This window comes from Heterodontus francisci, chromosome 4 (genome assembly GCF_036365525.1).
Source record: "Heterodontus francisci isolate sHetFra1 chromosome 4, sHetFra1.hap1, whole genome shotgun sequence".
Lineage (NCBI taxonomy): Eukaryota > Metazoa > Chordata > Chondrichthyes > Heterodontiformes > Heterodontidae > Heterodontus > Heterodontus francisci.
This window is the reverse complement of record NC_090374.1, coordinates 48,330,891-48,355,687: the sequence shown is the minus strand read 5'-3', so window position 1 is coordinate 48,355,687 and position 24,797 is coordinate 48,330,891.

The following is a 24,797-nucleotide window of genomic DNA, read 5'->3' as shown; positions in this document are numbered from 1 at the left end:
AATGCTGGGTCGGCTCGCTGAGTCTCAGCTAGGGAAAATCCATTTAATTCATTCCTGGGTCTCGTAACTTTCCAAAGAAAGTCTCGGCCAGGCAGACCTCATGGTCATCTGCCTGCAGTGCCGATGCAGTCTCCTCTGGGGAAGTTGTTTGATCATGGTCTGACCCAGTACACATTCAAGGAAACTGCAGGAAACCGTCTCCTGCCACCGCCCTGTCTCTCTGACCTCCTGTGGTCTTTCTTTCACTACTGGGTGGCCTACCGCCTTCACCCCTGCCAGATCATTACCTAGGAGCAGGTCAACCTGTCCCCAGGCAAACTAGGGACAATCTCTACAGTCACCGGTCCCAAAACTAAGTCGCACTCCAGGTGCACCCGGTGTACAGGTACAGATTTGTGAGATATGGGGTTGCTTCAAACACAAAACCCTGATAACCTTCAGGAATCCTATTAACTTTTCCTGCACTGGCTGTAGTAAGCTTCCTGGGTTGCACTCTTACTGCATTTAAAGCCAAAGCTTGTTCTGTGTTTTCCATCAGGGTCCTGCCTGCACTGAACAGGTGTGCCCTGATTAACCCTACCGGTTTCCCCTTTAGTTTCTAGCAATCAGCTTTTAAATGCCCAGCCTTATTACAATGGAAGCACACAGGGGTCTCCGGGTCTCACTCTTGCTCACAGCACCTTCCTTTTTGGCTGGAGGAGGGCCCCGTGTCTCCTGCTTTCCTTTCTCTTCCAGGACTGCCTGGGCGGATATCACCTTCCTACCCTTTGTCCTTTTCGGATTTGTGGGAGTGATTAGGAAAGGTTCTCCCCTGGGACACTGACTTATAAATTAAAGCAAACTCATTGGCCAGAACAGCTGCTTGCCAGGCTCCCTGAACCAGCTGTTCCTCTACCTGAGTTTTTATTGAGAATGGGAGAGAGTTTTTAATTCCCTCTAACAGGATCACTTCTCTGAGAGTCTCATAGTTAAGCTGAATTTTTAAAACCCTCAGCCACTGGTCAAAAGCCAGCTGCTTACTTCTTTCAAACTCCAGATAAGTTTGATTGGCTTGCTTTTTGAGGGTCCTAAACTTTTGGCGAAAGGCTTCAGGTACTAATTCATATGCCCTGAGGATAGCATTTTTGGTCAGTTCATAATTTGATGAACTCTCACCTGGCAACAACATAGGCTTTTCTGGTTAGTTTGCTTTGCAGTAAAAGAGACCTGCTCTCATTTTAGCTGCCTTGCTAGTTTCCTGAAAGACACACTTCCACATCTTCCTCATTGAATTTTGTAATTAATTGAGCGAATTTTAGCAATCTTGTACCTAGTCCTGAATTGTGCTCCTCCATATTGGCCATGCTTTCACTAGGGTTACTCTGTCGCCCCTTAGTTAACTCAAGCCGCATCAACTCTCTTCGCATTCTTTCTGGAATTTTCTTTCTGTCTCCTCTCTCTCTCTCTCTCTCGTTCCTTCTCCTGCCTTTTGTTTTCTTCACATTACTTTTGGAAGGCCCTCTCTCCCTTTCTTCTAATTCAAGTTTCTTTTGTTCCGATTGTATCTTTGCTAGCAGTACCCTGTCTGGATCTGCTTCTAACACTGCCTCTGCTTCTTCGGATTCAAGGGAAAAATGGTTGGCCACTAGCCTTCGGAGTTCAGACTTCCTAGTTTTGCTATGCACAGTGATCCCACACTGCTCAGCCATTTTTCTCAACTCCTCCATAGACAGTGCTTTTAAATTATCCTGAATCTCTTACCTTCCGGGAGCGGAGCGGACCTGTGGGGAGAACGTCGAGAGTGGAGCCTATAAATCGAACCCGAAGATCAAGGCCCAGTCTCTTACCTTCCAAGAGCGGAGCGGACCTGTGGGGAGAACACCGAGAGTGGAGCCTATAGATTGAACCCGAGGATCGAGGGCCAGTCTCTTACCTTCTGGGAGCGGAGCGGAGCAGAACAGACCTGTGGGGAGAACACCGAGAGCAGAGCCTATAAATCCAACCCGAGGATAGAGGCCCAGTCTCTTGCCTTCTGGGAGCAGAGTGGAGCGGACCTGTGGGGAGAATGCCAAGAGCAGAGCCTATAAATCGAACCCGAGGATTGAGGCCCAGTCTTTTACTTTCCGGGAGCGGAGTGGAGAGGAGCAGAGTGGACCTGTGGGGAGAACGTCGAGAGCGGAGCCTATAAATTGAACCCGAGGATCGAGGCCCAGTCTCTTACCTTCTGGGGGAGCAGTCCAGGTGCGCCTGAGTTTGAAAAGAAATGTCAACAGTGACATCACAGGAAAGCTACAAGGTGTTTGGTTGGTGAGTAACTGATGTAAGGGAATAGCTCTAAATAGCTGGCTTAGTAACTAAGGTAAGAAAGGTCTACAGTTTCTTTTCATATATAGTAAGTAGTACTTTTTAGGGAGTTCTGTAGTAATGAGGACAAGGGAAGAAGGGCCCTAGAGTGATTGATATTATTTGATATTAAGCATCTTCCAAAAGGTTTAATTTAAAGGGTTAAGTCATGGCAGGAGAGCTCAAAGCTGCGGTGTGCTCCTCGTGCTCTATGAGAGAAGCCGGGAACAATTCCAGTGTCCAGGACCAGCATGTGTGCAGGAAGTGTCTCCAGCTGCAGCTCCTGGAAGCCCGGGTTTCAGAGCTGGAGCAGCGGCTGGGGACACTGTGGAGCATCCGCGAAGCGGAGAGTATCTTGGATAGCACGTACAGAGAGGTGGTCACGCCACAGGCTCAGACTCCACAGGCAGGAAGGGAATGGTTGACCACCAGGCAGAGCAAAAGGACTAGGCAGGCAGTGCAGGAATATCCTGTGGTTATTCCCCTGCTAAACAGATATACTGCTTTGGATACTGTTGGGGGAATGGCCTCTCAGCGGAAAGCAGCAACAGCCCAATTTGTTGCATCACGGTTGGCTCTGCGGCACAAGGGAGGAGTAAAAAGTGTGGGAATGCAATAGTTATAGGGGATTCAATTGTAAGGGGAATAGATAGGCGTTTCTGTAGTCGCAAACGAGACTCCAGGATGGTATGTTGCTTCCCTGGTGCTAGGGTCAAGGATGTCTCAGAGCGGTTACAGGACATTCTGAAGGGGGAGGGTGAACAGCAGTGGTTGTGGTACACATTGGTACAAACGACATAGGTAAAAAAAGGATGAGGCCTAAAAGCAGAATATAGGGAGTTAGGAAGTAAGTTGAAAAGTAGGACCTCAAAGGTAGTGATCTCAGGATTACTACCAGTGTCACATGCTGGTCAGAGTAGAAATAGCAGGATATATCATATGAATACGTGGCTGAAGAGATGGTGTGAGGGGGAGGGTTTTAGATTCCTGGGACATTGGGACCGGTTCTGGGGGAGGTGGGACCAGTACAAACTGGACAGGTTACACCTGGGCAGGACTGGGACTGATCTCCTAGGGGGAGTATTTGCTAGAGTGGTTGGGGAGGGTTTAAACTAAAATGGCAGGGGGGTGGGAACCTTTGCAAGGAGTCAGAGCAGGGGGGATCAAGGACAAGAACAAAAGACAGTAAGGGGAATAAGAAAGGTGATAGGCAGAGAAATCAAGGGCCAGAATCAAACAGGGCCACAGTGAAAAATAGTGGGAAGAGGACAAGTAATGTTAAAAAGACAAGCCTTAAGGCTTTGTGCCTTAACGCGTATAGCATTCGCAATAAAGTGGATGAATTAATCGCACAAATAGATGTAAATGGGGATAATATAGTCGGGATTACGGAGACATGGCTGCAGGGTGACCAGGGATGGGAAATGAACATCCAGAGGTATTCAGTATTTAGGAAGGACAGACAAAAAGTAAAAGGCGGTGGAGTTGCATTGCTGAGGAAGGATATTAGCTCTGACGATATAGAATCTGTATGGGTAGAACTGAGAGACACTAAGGGGCAAAAAACTTTCGTGGGGGTTGTATATAGACCCCAACTGTAGTGGTGATGTTGGGAATGACATTAAACAGGAAATTAGAGACGCATGCGATAAAGGAACATCTGTAATTATGGGTGACTTTAATCTGCATATAGATTGGGCAATTCAAATTACCGTAGAGGAGGAATTCATGGAGTGTAAATGGGATGGTTTTCCGGACCAATACGTTGCGAAACCAACTAGAGAACAGGCCATCCCATACTGGGTATTGTGTAATGAGAGAGAAATAATTGACAATCTAGTTGTGCAAGACCCCTTGGGGATGAGCAACCATAATATGATAGAAATCTTCATCAAGATGGAGAGTGACGTAGTTGATTCTGAGACTAGGGTCCTAAATCATAATAAAGGAAACTACAAAGGTATGAGGTGCTAGTTGGCGATGATGGATTGGGATGACGGTGGATAGGCAATGGCAAACATTCAAAGAGCACATGGATGAACTGCAACAATAGTTTATTCCTGTCTGGCGCAAAAGTAAAACGGGAAAGGTAGCCAAACCATGGCTTACAAGGGAAATTAGAGATAGCATTAGATCCAAGGGAGAGGCATACAAATTTGCTAGAAAAAACAACAGACCTGAGGATTGGGAGCAGTTTAGAATTCAACAAAGGAGGACCAAGAGATTGATTAAGAAAGGGAAAGTAGAGTCCGAGAGTAAGCTTGCAGGGAACATAATAACTGACTGTAAAAGCTTCTATAGGTATGTGAAGAGAAAAAGATTGGTGAAGACAAATGTATGTTTCTTACAGTCAGAAGCAGCGGAATTAATTATGGGGAACAAAGAAATGGCTGACCAACTAAATGCATACTTTGGTTCTGTCTTCACAAAGGAGGACACAAATATCATACCAGAAATGTTGGGGAACACAGGGTTTAGTGAGAGGGATAAACTGAAGGAAATCAGTATGAGTAGAGAAATGGTGTTGGGGTAATTGATGGAATTGAAGGCCGATAAATCCCCAGGGCCTGATAATCTACATCCCAGAGTACTTAAGGAAGTGTTCCTAGAAATATTGGATGCATTGGTGTCATTTTTCAAGATTCTATAGACTCTGGAACAGTTCCTACAGATTGGAGGGTAGCTAATGTAGCCCCACTATTTAAAAAGGGAGGTAGAGAGAAAACAGGGAATAATAGACCAGTCAGCCTGATGTCTGTATTGGGGAAAATTCTAGAGTCCATTATCAAAAATTTTATAGCAGAGCACTTGGAGAACAGTGGTAGAATCGGACTGTCAGCTTGGATTTACGAAAGGGAAAACATGCTTGACAAATCTACTGGAATTCTTCGAGGATGTAACTAGTAGAGTTGATGAGGGGGAGCCAGTGGATGTGGTTTATTTGGACTTTCAGAAGGATTTCGACAAAGTCCCACATAAGAGGTTAGCATGTAAAATTAAAGCGCATGGGATTGGGAGTAGTGTATTGCAATGGATAGAAAATTGGTCGGCAGACAGGAAACAAAGAGTAAGAATAAATGGGTCTTTTTCTGACTGGCAGGCAGTGACTAGTAGGGTACTGCAGGGATCGGTGCTAGGACCCCAGCTATTCACAATATACATTAATGATTTAGATGAGGGAACTAAATGTAATATCTCCAAATTTGCAGATGACACAAAACTGGGTGGGAGGGTGAGTTGTGACGAGGATGCAGAGAGGCGGGTGATTTGGACAAGTTGAGTGAGTGGGCTAATGCATGGCAGGTGCAGTATAATGTAGATAAATGTGAAGTTATCCACTTTGATAGCAAAAACAGGAAGGCAGATTATTATTTGAACGGTTATAAACTGAGAGAGGGGAATATGCAACAAGACCTGGGTGTTCTCATACACCAGTCGCTGAAGGTAAGCATGCAGGTGCAACAGGCGGTAAAAAGGGAAAATGGTATGTTGACCTTCATAGCGAGAAGATTCAAGTACAGGAGCAGGGATGTCTTGCTGCAATTATACAGGGCCTTGGTGAGGCCACACCTGGAATACTGTGTGCAGTTTTGGTCTCCTTATCTGAGGAAGGATGTTCTTGCTATAGAGGGAGTGGAGCGCAGGTTTACCAGACTGATTCCTGGGATGGCGGGATTGACGTATGAGGAGCGATTGAGTTGGTTAGGATTATATTCACTGGAGTTCAGAAGAGTGAGGGGGGATCTCACAGAAACCTATAAAATTCTAACAGGACTTGACAGGGTAGATGCAGGAAGGATGTTCCCGATGGTGGGGGTGTCCAGAACCAGGGGTCATAGTCTAAGGGTATGGGGTAAACCTTTCAGGACTGAGATGAGGAGAAATTTCTTCACCCAGAGAGCCTGGTGAGCCTGTGGAATTCTCTACCACAGAAAGCAGTTGAGGCCAAACAATTGTATGTTTTTAAGAAGGAGTTAGATGTAGCTCTTGGGGCAAAAGGGATCTAAGGATATGGGGGGAAAGGGGAAACAGATTACCGAGTTGGATGATCAGCCATGATCATAATGAATGGCAGAGCAGGCTTGAAGGGCTGGATGGCCTACTCCTGCTCCTATATTCTATGTTACTTCACCCTGGCTTGGAGAGCTACTTGCTTCAGTTGCAGACATGTTAGTATTCAATCACAAACAACCACAAGAAAACCTGTATTAATTTGCTGTTTTTGATTGGGAACAATTTGGCTTCCCACTTACAATTTCACTCGTTCGTCTGTGGGTAACAATCCAGACGCTTGCGCACAAATTTCTGTTACGGCCAGGCGAGAAAGGTGTCTATGGGTCTGTTACTATCTTCACCTGGTCATTTTGTAACAGGGTTTAATTTTAAATACCTGGGCTGAATTTTACCTTGGGTGAACAGGAATCCGCCACCGATGTTAAAGTCGCTGGCGAACGCCCTTCCTCCTAGCCTGGGGATCCTTCCCGTATTTTACGGGTCCCCGGGCTTTAATTGTTCCGAGGCGGGACTTGCACCCACTTAAGGGAGGAGTTCCCACCTCGTAAGCTGCCAGCCAATCAGCGGGCCAGCAGCTCTTATTCCCAGCAGCGCCACCGGGAGCGGTGGCCACTCCTGGGACTGCAGCCCAGCCGTCGCCATGGACCCTGGAGAATGAGTGAGTTGGGGTTGCCTCACCTGGGGGATCGGTCCTTCGCTGGTGAGGCTGGAGTGGTAGTTTGGGGGAAGCGGTGGGCGTCTTGGATCCCATGGGTGGGTTGGGAGGCAGGGGCGGCCCTCAATTGGGCACCCCGTGCCCAACTGCCATGCCACCCCCCCCCCCCAAGGTGTGGAAAGGCCGGCAGCTATTACTGGGCGGCCTTTCACGTCCCCAGCACGCCCGCTTGCCATGGGTGGCACTTAAGGGCCTTGATTGGCCTCTGGCTGGCGGGCTGTATCCCCCCCATGTCCGACCACCGTAAAGTCGACCGGAGGCAGGAGCGGGGCGGGTAGACATCCCGGAGCCTCCCGCACAATTTTACGCCGACCCCACGCCACCAACTGACCAGCTGCGTCGGCTTAAAATTCAGCCCACTGTGTTTTGAGCTTCCCCTTTGTGAATTCTTGCTCACAGCTTTCCAATTATAAGGCAAAGAAATGAGCACAAACAGGGTTTCTTTGGTTTAAAGAAGAAAAGTGAAACTTATTAAACTTCCTTAAACTCTAATACGGTTCATGCCTACGGATATACGACGTGCCCATGCTAGCATGCACACGCGATATACACATGCAGATAGGGACAGAAAAGAGAAGAAGAAAAGATAAAGTGGAACAGTTTGAGGCAATATCTTGTTACTGTGCTTCACTCATGGTATAGTCCTTTTAGTTTATTTTTATTTATTTTATTTAGAGATACAGCACTGAAACAGGCCCTTTGGCCCACCAAGTCTGTGCCGACCAACAACCACCCATTTATACTAATCCTATATTAACCCCATATTCCCTACCACATCCCCACCATTCTCTTACCACCTACCTACACTAGGGGCAATTTACAATGGCCAATTTACCTATCAACCTGCAAGTCTTTGGCTGTGGGAGGAAACCGGAGCACCCAGTGGAAACCCACGTGGTCACAGGGAGAACTTGCAAACTCCGCACAGGCAGTACCCAGAGCTGAACCCGGGTCGTTGGAGCTGTGAGGCTGTGATGCTAACCACTGCGCCACCCCTGGTTGTAGGTAATGCTTGCGTTTCATTGGGGCCCAGTATTCTGCTTAAACCTTGTTCATGTAGGAAAGTTTTCTCTCTTTGAGGTTCACATGTCTTCACAAGATTCAGTTCCCTGAGAGATGAGCAGGCAGACAGGAGAGGAGGTAATTCTTGCTTCAGTTCCAGGAGCACACGGCATTCTGAGTTCAAATTCTGTTTTTCCAGTTTAAAACTCCCCTAGTTGGCCAGCAGATGGTCACATGGGTTTGACCAGGTCTCTTCTGTGTATTGGGGCGGGGACTGGTTCCTTTGTTTCAACACTGTCTGGTACTATGCAAATGTCCTTCCAGCCAGGGGCTTGCACTTTTAAGTTATAATGTTCATGTGGCGAAATCATGTGTGCATCAGTCTTGGCAGGTGGGGGGGGGTTTGCCTGAGACTCTGCTTCAACGATGAGTTTATAGCAGAGAATTCCAAATTGTAATTAGCCTCTGCATCAATAAATATTTTTAAGCTTCACTGATATGACCCTGCCACTGAAATTCATTTACAATCTCATTCTCAGTATGTGTAACTGAACAGTTAAGGTAAACAGCTGAATTAAACAATTCATAGCTGCTGTGAATTTTAATTATTTTATATGAATTGATTATTAAGCAATTGTGAGGTCCAGCATTTCAACTGAATTGGCAGAAGCCGCAGGGGTTTAATATCCTCTGGTACTGTATCAATTAATACGTTTGCATAAACTTTCTTGGTGTACTATTTAAACAATGATCAGCCCATTTAAAATAAATTTGCTTTAAAAAAGGTTAATGACTATTTAGCACCAGCACACAGAAGAATTGTATGTGAACATATTAATCAGTGCACTATAAGGGAAAATTAAACCCGTCTGTGTTTGTTAAGGAGACAACCTTTTGATACCCCCTTAGAAGGGGAAAGAATCATTGCTAGGCTTGTGTATAACTCTCAGTGCTGAGTTTCAGAATATCTTTGACAGAGACATTGAAGATCAGTATCCTTTCTATGAGGCAGGGATGGAGATGTATTGAGAATAAAAGAGCAAGGACAGTCAAATCCTTTAAGTATGGGGAAAAAAGGAAGTACTTATACAATGGAAGTACTGTATATTTAATTATACAAGAACCATTGGTGGAGTGTGCTGTCCAGTTTCAAACATCCCATCATAGAAATTATATTGGATATCTTCAAAAGATTCAAAGTAGATGTGCTAGGATGATACCAGGATAACAGATATACTTAATTTAAGAAGAATTTCAAAAACAAATAGAGCTATGTTCATTGTATACCTAGTCAAGAAGGTCACAAATTTGTACCTCAGTTGACTACTTGAATGTGATGCCTTCAGTGGCTGTGTTACTAGACACTGCATTATCTCTCTTCTGGATGTGGAAAAAAGAACTTAGCCCCAGCTTAATGAAGCACAACTAAAGCCTGCTGACTGTAGAATGCCATTGATGATAACAATGGTAAAATCACCAACACAGACTCTGTTCCTGGAATTGAGGTAATGGAGGCAGCAATAGTGAAATGTCAGACGATGAAAACATAGGACAAAGCTACAGAGAAGCATATGCTTTCAATACTATTCGATGCATAATATCACTACCAGTACAACATCAGCCACAGTCGCTTTTGCTAGTAAATAACCTGGATGTTAGCTCTCGTGATGAATTGAAGTGAAACTATAACAGTGATTAACCAAGGTTGAGGGAACATAAAGGCAGAAACTGTAAAATGCAGCAGATTATCAAGTGTACCGTGTTTATATAAAGGGGATTAATACAACATGACCATAACTTTGAGTGATGCCCAGTTGTGAGAATACAACCTTCCCTCATCTTATGTCTTTTCTTTGGATTAAGATGGCATGCTGTTGATAGCTGTGACCTTCATGGTGGCTTAGATTCCCACCTGGCCCTGATTTTTGATTTAGTGCCTATCTGCTGTGATTGTCAGAGGCTGCAAGGTGCTTTCCATGTGCAACTGGAACAGCTCAAGGGCAGCCTGGGGCTGTATCTGCCTCCTGCCTGTCAGTCTGATGACCATCCTGTCTACTCAATAAAGAACTTAGATTTTCTGAGCTGGTATTAACTCAGACACAAGGACAGAGCAGGGGGGCTGGTTTGTTGTCATCAAACCTGGAAGAACAGGATTCCCACAGGTCCTGCCAAATATAATGGAAGGAAGATCAGTGTCCAGAGTCCGGAGTCAGGGAAGATCAGGGAAGTCGGGGGTGGGGTGGTGGTGTGAATGAGGAGGAAGATTGGGGTCCAGAGCCAGGCAACATCAGAGAGGCTGGGGTCAGGAGAGATCAGAGGTGAGGCAAATTGAAGGCTAGAGTCACAGAATCACAGAATTGTTACAGTACAGAAGGAGGCCATTGTGTCCGCACAGGCTCTTTGAATGAGTAATTCACCCAATACTATTCTGCCACCTTTTCCCCGTAATCCTGCACATTCTTCCTTTTCAGATAACTATCTAATTCCTTTTTGAAGGCCTCGATTGAGCCTACCTCCACCACACTGTCTGGCGTGAAAAAGCTTTTCCTTATGTCACTTTTGCTTCTTATGCCAATTACCTTAAATCGGTGCCCTCTCATTCTCGATACTTTCACGAATGGGAACAGTTTTTCCCTATCAACTCTGTCCAGACCCCTCATGATTTTGAATATCTCGATCAAATCACCTCTCAGCCTTCTCTTCTCCAAGGAAAACAGTCCCAACTTCTCCAATCTATCTTCATAACTGAAATTCCTCAACCCTGGAGCCATTCTCTTTTCTGTACTCTTTCAAATGCCTTCACATCTTTCCTTAAGTATGGCGCCCAGAACTGGATGCAATACGCCAGCTGCGGCCGAACTACTGTCTTATATAAGTTCAACATAACCTCCTTGCTCTTGTACTCTATGCCCCTATTAATAAAGCCCAGGAATTTGTATGCTTTATTAACCACTCTCTCAACCTGCCCTGCTCCTTATGCACATAAACCCCCAGGTCCCTCTGCTGCTGCACCCCTTTTAGAGTTGTACCCTTCATGTTATATTATCTCGTCATGTTCTTCCTACCAAAATGAATCACATCACATTTCTCACATTGAACTTCATCTATCAATTGTCCACCCGTCCCACCAACTTGTCTATGTCCTTTTGAAGTTCTATTCATCTTCCTCACAGTTCACAATTGTTCCAAGTTTCGTACCATCTGCAAATTTTGAAATTGTGCCCTGTACACAAAGGTCAAGGTCATTAATATATATCAGGAAAAGCAAGGGTCCCAACACTGACCTCTGGGGAACTCCACTACAAACCTTCCTCCAGCCACAAGAACTTCCATTAACCTCTACTCTCTGTTTACTGTCACTTAGCCAGTTTTGTATCCATGTTGCTACTGTCCCTTTTATTCCATGAGCTCTAATTTTACTCACAAGTCTGTTGTGTGGCACCGTGTTAAATGCCTTTTGGAAGTCAACGCACACCGCATCAACAGCATTGCCCTCATCAACAGTCTCTGTTACCTCTTCAAAAAACTCCAGCAGGTTAGTTCTACATGATTTTCCCTTAACAAATCTGTGCTGGCTTTCCTTAATTAACACACATTTATCCATGTGGCGATTAATTTGGTCCTGAATTATTCTTTTTAGAAATTTCCCCACCACCAAAGTTAAACTGACTGGCCAACAGTTACAGGGCTTATCTTTACATCTTTTTTGAACAAAGGGAGAGATCAAAGGCCAGAGGCAGATCAGAGGCTGGGGTCAGGGGAGATCAGAAACCACAAGGAAAATCGAAGGTGAGAGGCAATATCAGAAGCCAATGAGACCTCGTGGAGTAGATTAGTAGAGTGGGTGAGAGGGCTTGGAAGGGTCAGAGGGAGACCAATCGCAAGATTTGGTGAAGCAGGTATCCAGCAGGTAAATGGAAAGTCACTTACCTCCTGAAAACACTTCGCCCCCCTTTAGCCACAGAATTTCCCAAGGAGCAGAAAACCCAGCTGACCAGGGTTAAGTTTAAAATGGTGGTTAAATATGAGGCATGCAGCCTCACTATAATATTTCAAATGCCATCCTGCCTCCTACAAGCAGGTTGGTTGCCCGTGCCCGATCTCACCCCTGTTAAAAGCGGAAGTGAGCAGGTTAAAGTCAGGATTCAGATTTTTAACATTTTAACATCCCATATAATCCAAACCCATTATTGGAGTTAAAAGTCCCCCCTCTGTGTCTGTGGGCTGACACCAAAATATCCCCAAATATTTCCAAATGTGAAAAGGAAGATTACTCATTCTGTACTAGATTCTATAACTCATTTATTTGATTTATTTGAAAATGCTATGATATTTTGCTGCTGCTTGTGAAAATTGTTATTCATTTACCTGTAATTAACTCACTAAAATTGATGATTAATTGTGTTGTTCAAGACTGGCAGGTAAGACATAAATAGTAAAAATATGGAACACTCAACAAAGCAATAAAATTGTACACTATGTCCATGACTTGCTCTCATGTTCATAATAACACATTTTTTCGACAGTACTCTGCACGCAAATGCTTAGAAAGGGTGTTCTATTTAAAATCCGTCACAATTAAAATATACATATATATCTCCAAATGCGTAACAAAAATTTGGAAGGTTCCTTTTATCAGGTCATTTCATATCAAAATAATGTATGGCAATTTAAAGGTGTAGCATACATTTCTAAGGCTACCAACATTTAATAAAAATACAAATGAAAGTTTTTACCCCACCTTATTGTGCTATTCATTATTATGCCATGTGTCTAGTCTGTGGAACACTTAAAAGTGGTGTTAATAGCTATGACCTTCATAGTGAATAACATTTCAGCTGGTTCTATTTCTTATTAGTCCCAGAGGTATAAGGGCAGACCTCACACACTCCACTCTCTCAACCCATTCCCACATACTGCCAGATCCTGTCCATACAGGAGCTGGATCTTAACCTTGTATACAACAGGCCTCATACCTACTCCATAGAATTTATTGTTTTCCCTTACAACTGTCTGATTGTGAGCTATTTTAGTTTCTCCAAAGATTTCCTTGTGCCAGGCACTGATCCCCCATAAAGAGAGTAAGTATGCAATCGATCCCAAACCTCTGCCAAAGCTAGATATTAGCCAGCCATTACAAGGGACACAATGACAGCTCACATGACTCTTAATTTATCTTTCCTTTCTATAGGCAAGTGGCAACCATTGACACCTTTCACAAGATGTTTAAAATTTTTAAATGATGAAGGGGTTTGGGAAGGTGGATACAGAGAATTTACTTTGTCTGTTAAAGGATTCGAGAACAAGACACCATGATCTTAAAATTAGAATTAGGCCTTTTAGTGGTGAAATCAGGAAGCACTTTTTCACACAAAAGGTAGTAGCAATCCAGATTTTTTCAAGATTGACTCGAGGAAATTTTCAAGATTGATAGAATTTTCTTAGATAAGGGAGCAAAGACAAGTAAATGGAGTTGAGGTACAGATCAGCCATGATCTGACTGAATGGTGAAACTAGCTTGAGGGGTTGAATGTCAAAGAATCATAGCATGGTTACAGCAGAAAAGGAGGCCATTCAGCCCGTTGTGTCTGTACTGACTCTCCGAAGGAGCAATTCACCTAATTCCACTCCCCTGCCTTCTCCCCACACCACTGCACATTCTTCCTTCTCAGATAATAATCCAATGCCCTCTTGAATGCCTCGATTGAACCTGCCTCCACCACACACTGTGTTCCAGATCCTAACCACTCACTGCATGAAAAAGATTTCCTCATGTCACCATTGCTTCTTTTGCCATTAACCTTAAATCTATGCCCTCTGGTTCTCGATCCTTTCACTAATGGGAATAGTTTCTCCCTATCTACTCTGTCCAGACCCATCATGATTTTGAATACAAAGAACAACAAAGAACAAAGAAAATTACAGCACAGGAACAGGCCCTTCGACCCTCCAAGCCTGCGCCGATCCAGATCCTCTATCTAAACATGTCGCCTATTTTCTAAGGGTCTGTATCTCTTTGCTTCCTGCCCATTCATGTATCTGTCCAGATACATCTTAAAAGACGCTATCGTGCCCGCATCTACCACCTCCGCTGGCAACGCGGTCCAGGCACCCACCACCCTCTGTGTAAAGAACTTTCCACGCATATCCCCCCTAAACCTTTCCCCTCTCACTTTGAACTCGTGACCCCTAGTAATTGAATCCCCCACTCTGGGAAAAAGCTTCTTGCTATCCGCCCTGTCTATACCTCTCATGATTTTGTACACCTCAATCAGGTCCCCCCTCAATCTCCGTCTTTCTAATGAAAATAATCCTAATCTACTCAACCTCTCTTCATAGCTAGCGCCCTGCATACCAGGCAACATCCTGGTGAACCTCCTCTGCACCCTCTCCAAAGCATCTACATCCTTTTGGTAATGTGGCGACCAGAACTGCACGCAGTATTCCAAATGTGGCCGAACCAAAGTCTTATACAAATGTAACATGACCTGCCAACCCTTGTACTCAATACCCCGTCCGATGAAGGAAAGCATGCCGTATGCCTTCTTGACCACTCTATTGACCTGCGTTGCCACCTTCAGGGAACAATGGACCTGAACACCCAAATCTCTCTGGACATCAATTTTCCCCAGGACTTTTCCTTTTACTGTATAGTTCACTCTTGAATTGGATCTTCCAAAATGCATCACCTCGCATTTGCCCTGATTGAACTCCATCTGCCATTTCTCTGCCCAACTCTCCAATCTATCTATATTCTGCTGTATTCTCTGACAGTCCCCTTCACTATCTGCTACTCCACCAATCTTAGTGTCGTCTGCAAACTTGCTAATCAGACCACCTATACTTTCCTCCAAATCATTTATGTATATCACAAACAGTGGTCCCAGCACGGATCCCTGTGGAACTCCACTGGTCACACGTCTCCATTTTGAGAAACTCCCTTCCACTGCTACTCTCTCTCTCCTGTTGCCCAGCCAGTTCTTTATCCATCTAGCTAGTACACCCTGGACCCCATGCGACTTCACTTTCTCCATCAGCCTACCATGGGGAACCTTATCAAACGCCTTACTGAAGTCCATGTATATGACATCTACAGCCCTTCCCTCATCAATCAACTTTGTCACTTCCTCAAAGAATTCTATTAAGTTGGTAAGACATGACCTTCCCTGCACAAAACCATGTTGCCTATCACTGATGAGCCCATTTTCTTCCAAATGGGAATAGATCCTATCCCTCAGTATCTTCTCCAGCAGCTTCCCTACCACCGACGTCAGGCTCACCAATCTATAATTACCTGGATTATCCCTGCTACCCTTCTTAAACAAGTGGACAACATTAGCAATTCTCCAGTCCTCCGGGACCTCACCTGTGTTTAAGGATGCTGCAAAGATATCTGTTAAGGCCCCAGCTATTTCCTCTCTCGCTTCCCACAGTAACCTGGGATAGATCCCATCCGGACCTGGGGACGTGTCCACCTTAATGCCTTTTAGAATACCCAACACTTCCTCCCTCCTTATGCCGACTTGACCTAGAGTAATCAAACATCTGTTCCTAACCTCAACATCCGTCATGTCCCTCTCCTCGGTGAATACCGATGCAAAGTACTCGTTTAGAATCTCACCCATTTTCTCTGACTCCACGCATAACTTTCCTCCTTTGTCCTTGAGTGGGCCAATCCTTTCTCTAGTTACCCTCTTGCTCCTTATATATGAATAAAAGGCTTTGGGATTTTCCTTAACCCTGTTTGCTAAAGATATTTCATGACCCCTTTTAGCCCTCTTAATTCCTCGTTTCAGATTGGTCCTACATTCCCGATATTCTTTCAAAGCTTCGTCTTTCTTCAGCCGCCTAGACCTTATGTATGCTTCCTTTTTCCTCTTAGCTAGTTTCACAATTTCACCTGTCATCCATGGTTCCCTAATCTTGCCATTTCTATCCCTCATTTTCACAGGAACATGTCTCTCCTGCACGCTAATCAACCTCTCTTTAAAAGCCTCCCACATATCAAATGTGGATTTATCTTCAAACAGCTGCTCCCAATCTACATTCCCCAGCTCCTGCCGAATTTTGGTGTAGTTGGCCTTCCCCCAATTTAGCACTCTTCCTTTAGGACCACTCTCGTCTTTGTCCATGGGTATTCTAAAACTTACGGAATTGTGATCACTATTACCAAAGTAGTCCCCTACTGAAACTTCAACCACCTGGCCGGGCTCATTCCCCAACACCAGGTCCAGTATGGCCCCTTCCCGAGTTGGACTATTTACATACTGCTCTAGAAAACCCTCCTGGATGCTCCTTACAAATTCTGCTCCATCTAGACCTCTAACACTAAGTGAATCCCAGTCAATGTTGGGAAAATTAAAATCTCCTATCACCACCACCCTGTTGCTCCTACATCTTTCCATAATCTGTTTACATATTTGTACCTCTATCTCACGCTCGCTGTTGGGAGGCCTGTGGTACAGCCCCAACATTGTTACCGCATCCTTCCTATTTCTGAGTTCCATATTGCCTCACTGCTCGAGTCCTCCATAGTGCCCTCCTTCAGCACAGCTGTGATATCCTCTTTGACCAGTAATGCAACTCCTCCACCCCTTTTAACTCCTTCTCTATCCCGCCGGAAGCATCGATATCCTGGGATATTTAGTTGCCAATCATGCCCTTCCCTCAACCAAGTCTCAGTAATAGCAATAACATCATACTCCCAGGTACTAATCCAAGCCCTAAGTTCATCTGCCTTACCTACTACACTTCTTGCATTAAAACAAATGCACCTCAGACCACCAGTCCCTTTGCGTTCATCATCTGCTCCCTGTCTACTCTTCCCCTTAGTCACGCTGACTTCATTATCTAGTTCCTTACAGGCTTTAGCTACTACCTCCTTACTGTCCACTGACCTCCTCATTTGGTTCCCATCCCCCCGCCACATTACTTTAAACCCTCCCCAACAGCGTTAGCAAAAGCACCCCCAAGGACATTGGTTCCAGTCCGGCCCAGGTGTAGACCATCCAATTTGTAATAGTCCCACCTCCCCCAGAACCGGTCCCAATGTCCCAAAAATCTGAACCCCTCCCTCCTGCACCATCTCTCAAGCCACGCATTCATCCTGACTATTCTTTCATTTCTACTCTGACTAGCACGTGGCACTGATAGCAATCCTGAGATTACTACCTCTGAGGTCCTACTTTTTAACTTGGCTCCTAACTCCCTAAATTCTGCTTGTAGGACCTCATCCCGTTTTTTACCTATATCATTGGTGCCTATGTGCACAACGACAACTGGCTGTTCACCCTCCCCTTTCAGAATGTCCTGCAGCCGATCTTAGACATCCCTGACCCGTGCACCTGGGAGGCAACATACCATTCGGGAGTCTCGTTTTCGACCACAGAACTGCCTATCTACTCCCCTTACAATCGAATCCCCGATGACTATAGCCCATGCACTCTTTTTCCCGCCCTTCCAAACAGCAGAGCCAGCCACGGTGCCATGAACCTGGCTACTGCTGCCTTCCCCTGGTGAGCCATCTCCCTCAACAGTATCCAAAACGGTATACCTGTTTTGAGGGAGATGACCGCAGGGGACACCTGCGCTGCCTTCCTGCTCTTTCTCTGCCTTTTGGTCACCCATTCCCTTTCTCCCTCAGCAATCCTAATCTGCGGTGTGACCAATTCGCTAAACGTGCTATCCACGACCTCCTCAGCATCGCGCATGCTCCAAAGTGAGTCCATTCACAGCTCCAGAGCCATCATGCTGTCTAACAAGAGCTGCAGCTGGACACGCTTCCAGCACGTGAAGGAGTCAGGGACATCAGCCGTGTCCCTGAGCTCCCACATTGAGCAAGAGGAGCATAACACGGGTCTGAGATCTCCTGCCATTTTTAATCTTAAGCTTAACTTAGATAAATGAAAAAGGAACGAAAAGTTTTTACCAATCACACGAAAAAAAAAATAGAAAAAGCCTTACCTTATCTGCACACCACCGAGTCCTTTTTTTTTGGTTAGAGGAGGAGGGCAGGTGGGAGACACTGCAGGTGTAGTGTGTCGGGTTCAGCCGCTGCCCAAATATATAGGACTTACTTACCCAGCTGCCACCTCGCTCTCCCTGTCGCCGCTGCAAAAAGAAACTGCCAAAACAAAAAGGTAAGTTTATATCAGTTGTAAACTCACTTCCCCAGCTGCCACCTCGCTCTCCCTCTTTCAAATACGTCTTTCAAATCTCCCCTTAACCTTCTCTTCTCCAAGGAAAACAGACCCGACTTCTCAAATCTATCCACGTAACTGAAGTTCCTCATCCCTGGAACCATTCTTGTGAACCTTTTCTGCATACTCCCAAACGCCTTCACATCCTTCCTGACGTGTGGTGCCCAGAAATGGACACAATGCTCCAGTTGGAGGCAAACCAGTGTTTTATACAAGTTTTACATAACTTCCTTGCTTTCATGCTCTATGCGCCTATTGATAAAGCCTAGGATGCTTTATGCTTTATTAATCATTCTCTCAACTTGTCTTGCCACCTTCAAAGATTTATGCACATATACACCCAGGTCCCTCTGTTCCTGTACCCACTTTAGAACTGTTCCCTTGATTTTATATTGCCTCTCCACCTTCTTTCTACCAAAATGAATCACTTCACACTTCATTGCATTAAAATTTCATCTGCCACTTGCGCACCCATTCCACAACCTGTTTATGCCCTTTTGAAATTCTACACTACCCTCCTTACAGTTCACAATATTTCCAAGCTTTGTGTCATCCACCAATTTTGAAAATGACCAAGGTCTAGGTTATTAATATACATCAGGAAAAGCAAGTGTCCCAACACATAATAGGCTTAATTAGGTAGCATTTAGATATAGTTAATATATTATACCTTTTATAATTAAAGATTGAATCGATGGTCAGTTTTCAAGACTCACTGACATTCCCCTTTAAGAATTTAGAGTTAAAAATTTCAAGGTCCCTGCAATGAACCAGAAACAAGTTGGGAAATCCCAATGTGTCTCTGTTGTCAGGGACTTGGAAGATAAACACACACATTGAAATATCCTGTGTGCCATCAGAAGGAAGTCGCAATAAACTTAATTAGTTTATGGGGTTATTGATGCACACAGATTGGCTCAAAAGGTTGCTTTAAGGTACCATAAAAAGGCAATTATAGATGATAAAATAATAAATGGAATGGACTTACAGGAACAAGAGGTCAAGTAAACATAATTATAAACATTTTGACCAGATAAATGCTCACAACTTCAAGAGCAGGGGAATTCTAGTAAAACATTAATTAGAGAGTTAGTTAATGACACTACCATCTTTGGATTTTGAAAGGCAAGAAAAACACAGACAGAAAGGTAACACCTATATGCTAAGAGGTCATATGACACTATAAAAACAGTATAAACATGAGAGGTTCTGAAGCAAAAGATTAGAAGTGTTGAATTCCTCAAAAAATACTTCTCACCCTATGCCTTACTCGGGGAATTTAAGATAAAAGTTTACTTTAAATTTTGACGGATATTCTAAGATATTTTGCTGTCACATTAGCAAGGTTAAACTTTTGGATTCTATGTTAGAAATAAGATTATGTGTTACATCCCTTAGTAATATTTGATAATGTAATATACTTATCCACTTAGAAGTGTTTTGTAAGTTAATTCTTTAATAAATATACAAAAGTTAATAAATTGTTTCATGTAGTATTCTGTACACAACTACAAGAACCCCCTCTCCATGTCTCTAAGTGCAGAGATAAGTATTGGAGAGTTTCCAGACCCTTATAATATCTGGGATATTGATGACTTAGTCATAATTATGAAAAATAGGCTATCCGAAAGATGGTAATATTCTCCGTTAGTTTTCTTTCCTTGAGGGAAAGCTAGTTCAATTCTTTGGACCCAAGTAAGTGTCTATAAGAATTTGTCTGGTTTGAACTTAATTAAAGGAGATTCATAGGGATGTACTCCTGATTTGGTTTAGTCCCTATAAGGGGTTAAAGTCATAAATCACTTCACACTGACCCCTGGTGAATGCCACTATAAACCTTCCTCCAGTCTGTAAAATAACCATTAACCACTACTCTCGGTTTGCTGTCACTCAGCCAATTTTGTATCTATGTTGCTCCTGTCCCTTTTATTCCACGAGCTCTAATTTTGCTCACATGTCTGCTGTGTGACACTTTATCAAATGTCTTTTGGAAGTCCTGTTCTTTTGGATTGGATTTTTGTGTGGCCCCCTGAGGCGGGGTCGGGGTGGAGGGGGGTAGAATGGAGTATCGTGACGGGTGACAGGAGGAATGGGGGCACAGAGGGCCATTGCCCAGCAATCTTCCCAGGTGCAGGCAATGGCTTTCCTGCCCAGAGGCAAATTGAAGCCCTTAAGTGGCCTATTAATAGCCAATTTAGAGCCTCTTCCTGCCACCGCTGGGACCTTACCAGTGGTGGGGGGGGCCTCCGCCATGCAGACACGATGCCTTGTAACATGAGTTGCCCTCCCTGTGGGCTTGGTGGGGGGAGGGTCCCTCCTTTATGGGCAATTTATGCCCATGGCGGACCCCCATCGGGAACCAGTTTACCCCCCCCTCCCCCCCTGCCAAGGACCACCCTCCGCCTGGACTGCATGACCACCCCCCAGGCCCCATTCACCTGGGTCTCCCGGATTGGCCCCGGTGACCCCACCTTACCTATCTCTGGTATGGGATTCCAGCGCTGGGCCTGGGTCCAAAGCCTCTGCAGTACCACAGTGGCCACTGTTCCCGGTGGTGCTGCCCATACAGTTGAGCTGCTGGTTGCGTGATTGGCCGGCAGCTCATGGAGGTGGGATCACTGTCTTCAAAGGGACGGGGATCCCGGCTCGTGAAACTTTGATTGAGAAAGACCAGAGGATCATTCTGGGGGGGCGTGGAAAGGCGGAGGCGGGGATTCCCCCACCTTTTCGGCTGGAGCCGGGAGCTCTGACTCCAGCACAAAGTCCAGTTCTATGTTTCCTTTCCCAGCAATGTGACAAAGATCAGAATTTTGGGATATCGAGAGTACAAAGGCTCATCCTACCATTCAGTGACCTAACTCTTCAGTATATTAATTAAGAATTTCAGATCAAGGGCTGGCATAATTGAATAGCACACTGGAGCTCCTGAGTGTTAGGTCACAAGTTTCTGCCTATCGTAATTTCTGATACCAGTTGTTCCCTAAAGAGGAAACTGAAACCATGTGCATCCCATGGGCAAAACTGATGACGTTCTAATGCGCCTCTCACAAGCTACTGAAATCTAAGATCTCCTGTCCTGCCCACGTTCTCTGTTTGAGGATGTTGCTGATGGAGTGGGATCAGGGGTCGGGCGGTGGGATTAGGGGTGGGCAGGGAGAAATACAAAACAGTTGACAAGAATAAAACTTAAGCTGTGCATTACATAGCCCCCAAAAAATCTAATTGCAGCTCTATGCCTTCCTTCAATGAATGTGAAGTATCGGTAAACTGTTAAAACTAAATTAAAAAAGTGTCCTTAATGGCCCACTCGGTAAATGGACTGGTTCATAATACTAAGCTACACAGACCAGTAAGTCCCAGGTTCTTGGTCTGTTGCCAATTAATTAATGTCGTCTTGGGCAGTTGTTGTATTGCCCAAACACCCCTGAACTAAGGAGGGGGAGAAAGCAATCAGCAAGCACCCACCTTGCTTTCCAGTAAACCTTGTTAGAAAGTGTCCATATGAGGATGTAAGTGAGAACAGGATTGGGCGTGGTTGTAGTGCCGTCCACAGCCAAATTGCCAGCTGATATTTACAGTCTAGGGATATACTTGAAGAATTAATAACCCTTGGGTAAGCTAATGCAGCAACACAAAATCATAGCAGAATGTGATCCTGGCCTTCAGGAGAGGAGGAATAAAGTTGGAGAGCACAAAATATAAATACGTGTTAAAATTTTGTAATGGCAGGTTGTTAGAATTCATAATCCTATCTGAAATGTTCACTGAAAAATATATTTGTTCAGATTCCATCTATGACTATGTGTGCTATCACCATATGCCAACATACATTTTACTTAAACTTCCATATTTTCTCTTTTCTCTTATTCAGTTAATCACAACTGAAAGGTGAGAACAAAGTGAAGACAAAAATTCTATTCTGGGCATCTGTAGTTTACCGACTCGTCAGCTTCCGCCACGTCCGGAGGGGGGAAATCAGTTTAATATTAATTAACAATTTCAATATAATGCAGGACACGTGCCTTTATCACTGCTGGTAAAATAAATAAGTTCTACCCACTCTCACAGCAGTAGAGACTTAATTAATTATATTAAATGTGGCTACAAAATTAATGAATATACGAAAAATCACAGAATTAAACAATACATTAAGCAGTGTGTTAGATTTTTTAGATTTTTTTTTAGATTTAGAGATACAGCACTGAAACAGGCCCTTCGGCCCACCGAGTCTGTGCCGACCATTAACCACCCATTTATACTAATCCTGCACTGATCCCATATTCCTACCACATCCTCACCTGTCCCTATATTCCCCTACCACCTACCTATACTAGGGGCAATTTATAATGGCCAATTTACCTATCAACCTGCAAGTCTTTTGGTTGTGGGAGGAAACCAGAGCACCCGGAGGAAACCCACGCAGACACAGGGAGAACTTGCAAACTCCACACAGGCAGTACCCAGAATTGAACCCGGGTTGCTGGAGCTGTGAGGCTGCGGTGCTAACCACTGCGCCACTGTGCAATGAGGCATCAATTCATAGTGCTGCAGCAATGGAAACATGCAGGTTCAATTTACCTGCTCCTCCTCCAACACCACCAAATTGTGGAGTTCTTGCTCTGTACTACATTGCTGAGTACAGGCCAGGCTCATTTCTATGGGGGAAAGAGGAATTGGAAGTGTAGTCATCCTCTGATAGCTGTGGCATGCCTCTTGGTAATTGGCACAGAATGGCAGTGGTGGTGATGTCAGCATTGGATGCCAAGTGCACTTCAAGCTGGCCATAAATCAACTACGTGAACAGCAACAAAATCAAACAAATGCGGATGCTGGAAATTTGAAATAAAAACAGGGCTGGAATTTTGCCCTCAGTGGACGGGAGCCGTCCACTGACTGAAAAGTCGGTGGCAAACCCATCTCCTCCTGGGTTGGGGTTCCGGACTGTATTTTACAGTCCCCTGGCCTTTAATTTGACTGCAACCCAGCTGGAGATGGAAGATGTTGGGGAGCCCTGGAGAATGGGTAGGTTTTTAGGGCGTTGCCAGATGCAATCGGTCAGGCACCAGCGAGGCAAGGGTGGTTGCTTGGGGTGACAGGGGGCGTTTTGAATGTCGGTGTGATTGGGGCATCAGGGGCAGCCCTCCATCAAGCACAGGGTGCCTGATCAGAGGGTCTCCCCCCTGCATTTGCAAAACCACCTACTTTTAACAGGCAGCTTTTCTCGGGACTTGGCCGCCCGCCAGCCAAGGGTAAAATCCCCGTGTTGGTGGTCGGAGGCCTTTAAATGGCCGTTAACTGGCCACTTAAGGGCCTTGATTGGCCTGGGGTAGGTGGGCCGTTTTTCGCCACCGCTGCCCTGCATAAAGCTGTGGCAGAGGTGGGACTGGGTTGGGAAGGGCCCCCCGAGCCTCCCGCTCCATTTTACTCCCCCCACCCCGCCACCATCCCGCTCTTTGGGGAGGGCGTAAAATTCCGGCACAGAAAATCCGGAAATACTCAGTCGGCTGGATTTTAAGCAGCCCTCAACATTGAGAGCCGTGGCGGGCAGAGGGTTGGGGGCGTAGGTTGGCTGATGATGGCTCTGGATGAGACCCACTATGGACCTTGACGCCGGCAAGGCGCAGCCTGATCCGCCCAGCAGCGTCAAGGTACCTTGGCGGCCCACCTGCCACTCAGCAACGGGACCACAATCACCATATTCAAATTAATAAAATTATTGCATTTACATATACTTACATCAGATCTTCAGGGCCCGCCACGATCCTTGGTGTGACAGCCAGCAATCCCTTGCCTTCGGATTCCTGTCCAGGGAAATGAGGCGCCACACTGGTGGGGAGGGGGGGGGAGCAAGTAAGTTTGTCAGTGCGGGGTGCAGGGTGAGCGGGTCAAATAAACGTCATGGGTGTGGGGGATGGTGGAAAGGGTTGTACTTTAAACTTTGTGCACTTTGTTGGGGGGGGGAAGGGCAAATAGTTAATGTAATTTTTATTGGGGGTGTGGGAGAGGGGCAAAATAAATGTATTTATTTAATTTTATTGAATATGTCTTTAAATATTTAAATAATTTAAATAAGGGCTGACTGCCCTTTAAAAAGGGTGTCAGAGCCTGCACCCAGGCAGCTGACGCCATTGCCGGGAATGGACAACACCCCCCACCACTCCCCCACCCCCACGTGATTGGGGGGGTGCGTACTGACCTGCATATTTAAATGAGCCACCGCACTTAAGATTGCAACGGCTCTTTGGCATGCAGCCTGCATGGGTGGGCAGTCATTTTTTGAGCTCACCGCCCAATAGGTCAGGCAGCATTTCTGGAGGGAGAAACAGTGTTAACATTTCATGTCATCACCAGCCTCCATATGCAACAGATCATCTTCCATTATTTCTGCCAACTCCAGTGTGAAGCCTCCATCAAACACACCTTCCCCTCCTCCTCCAGCATTCTGAAGGGACTGTTCCCTCTGCGACACCCTGGTCCACTCTTCCATCACCCCCAACACCTGCTCCCCTTCCCACGGCACCTTCCCGTGCAAACACAGGAGATGC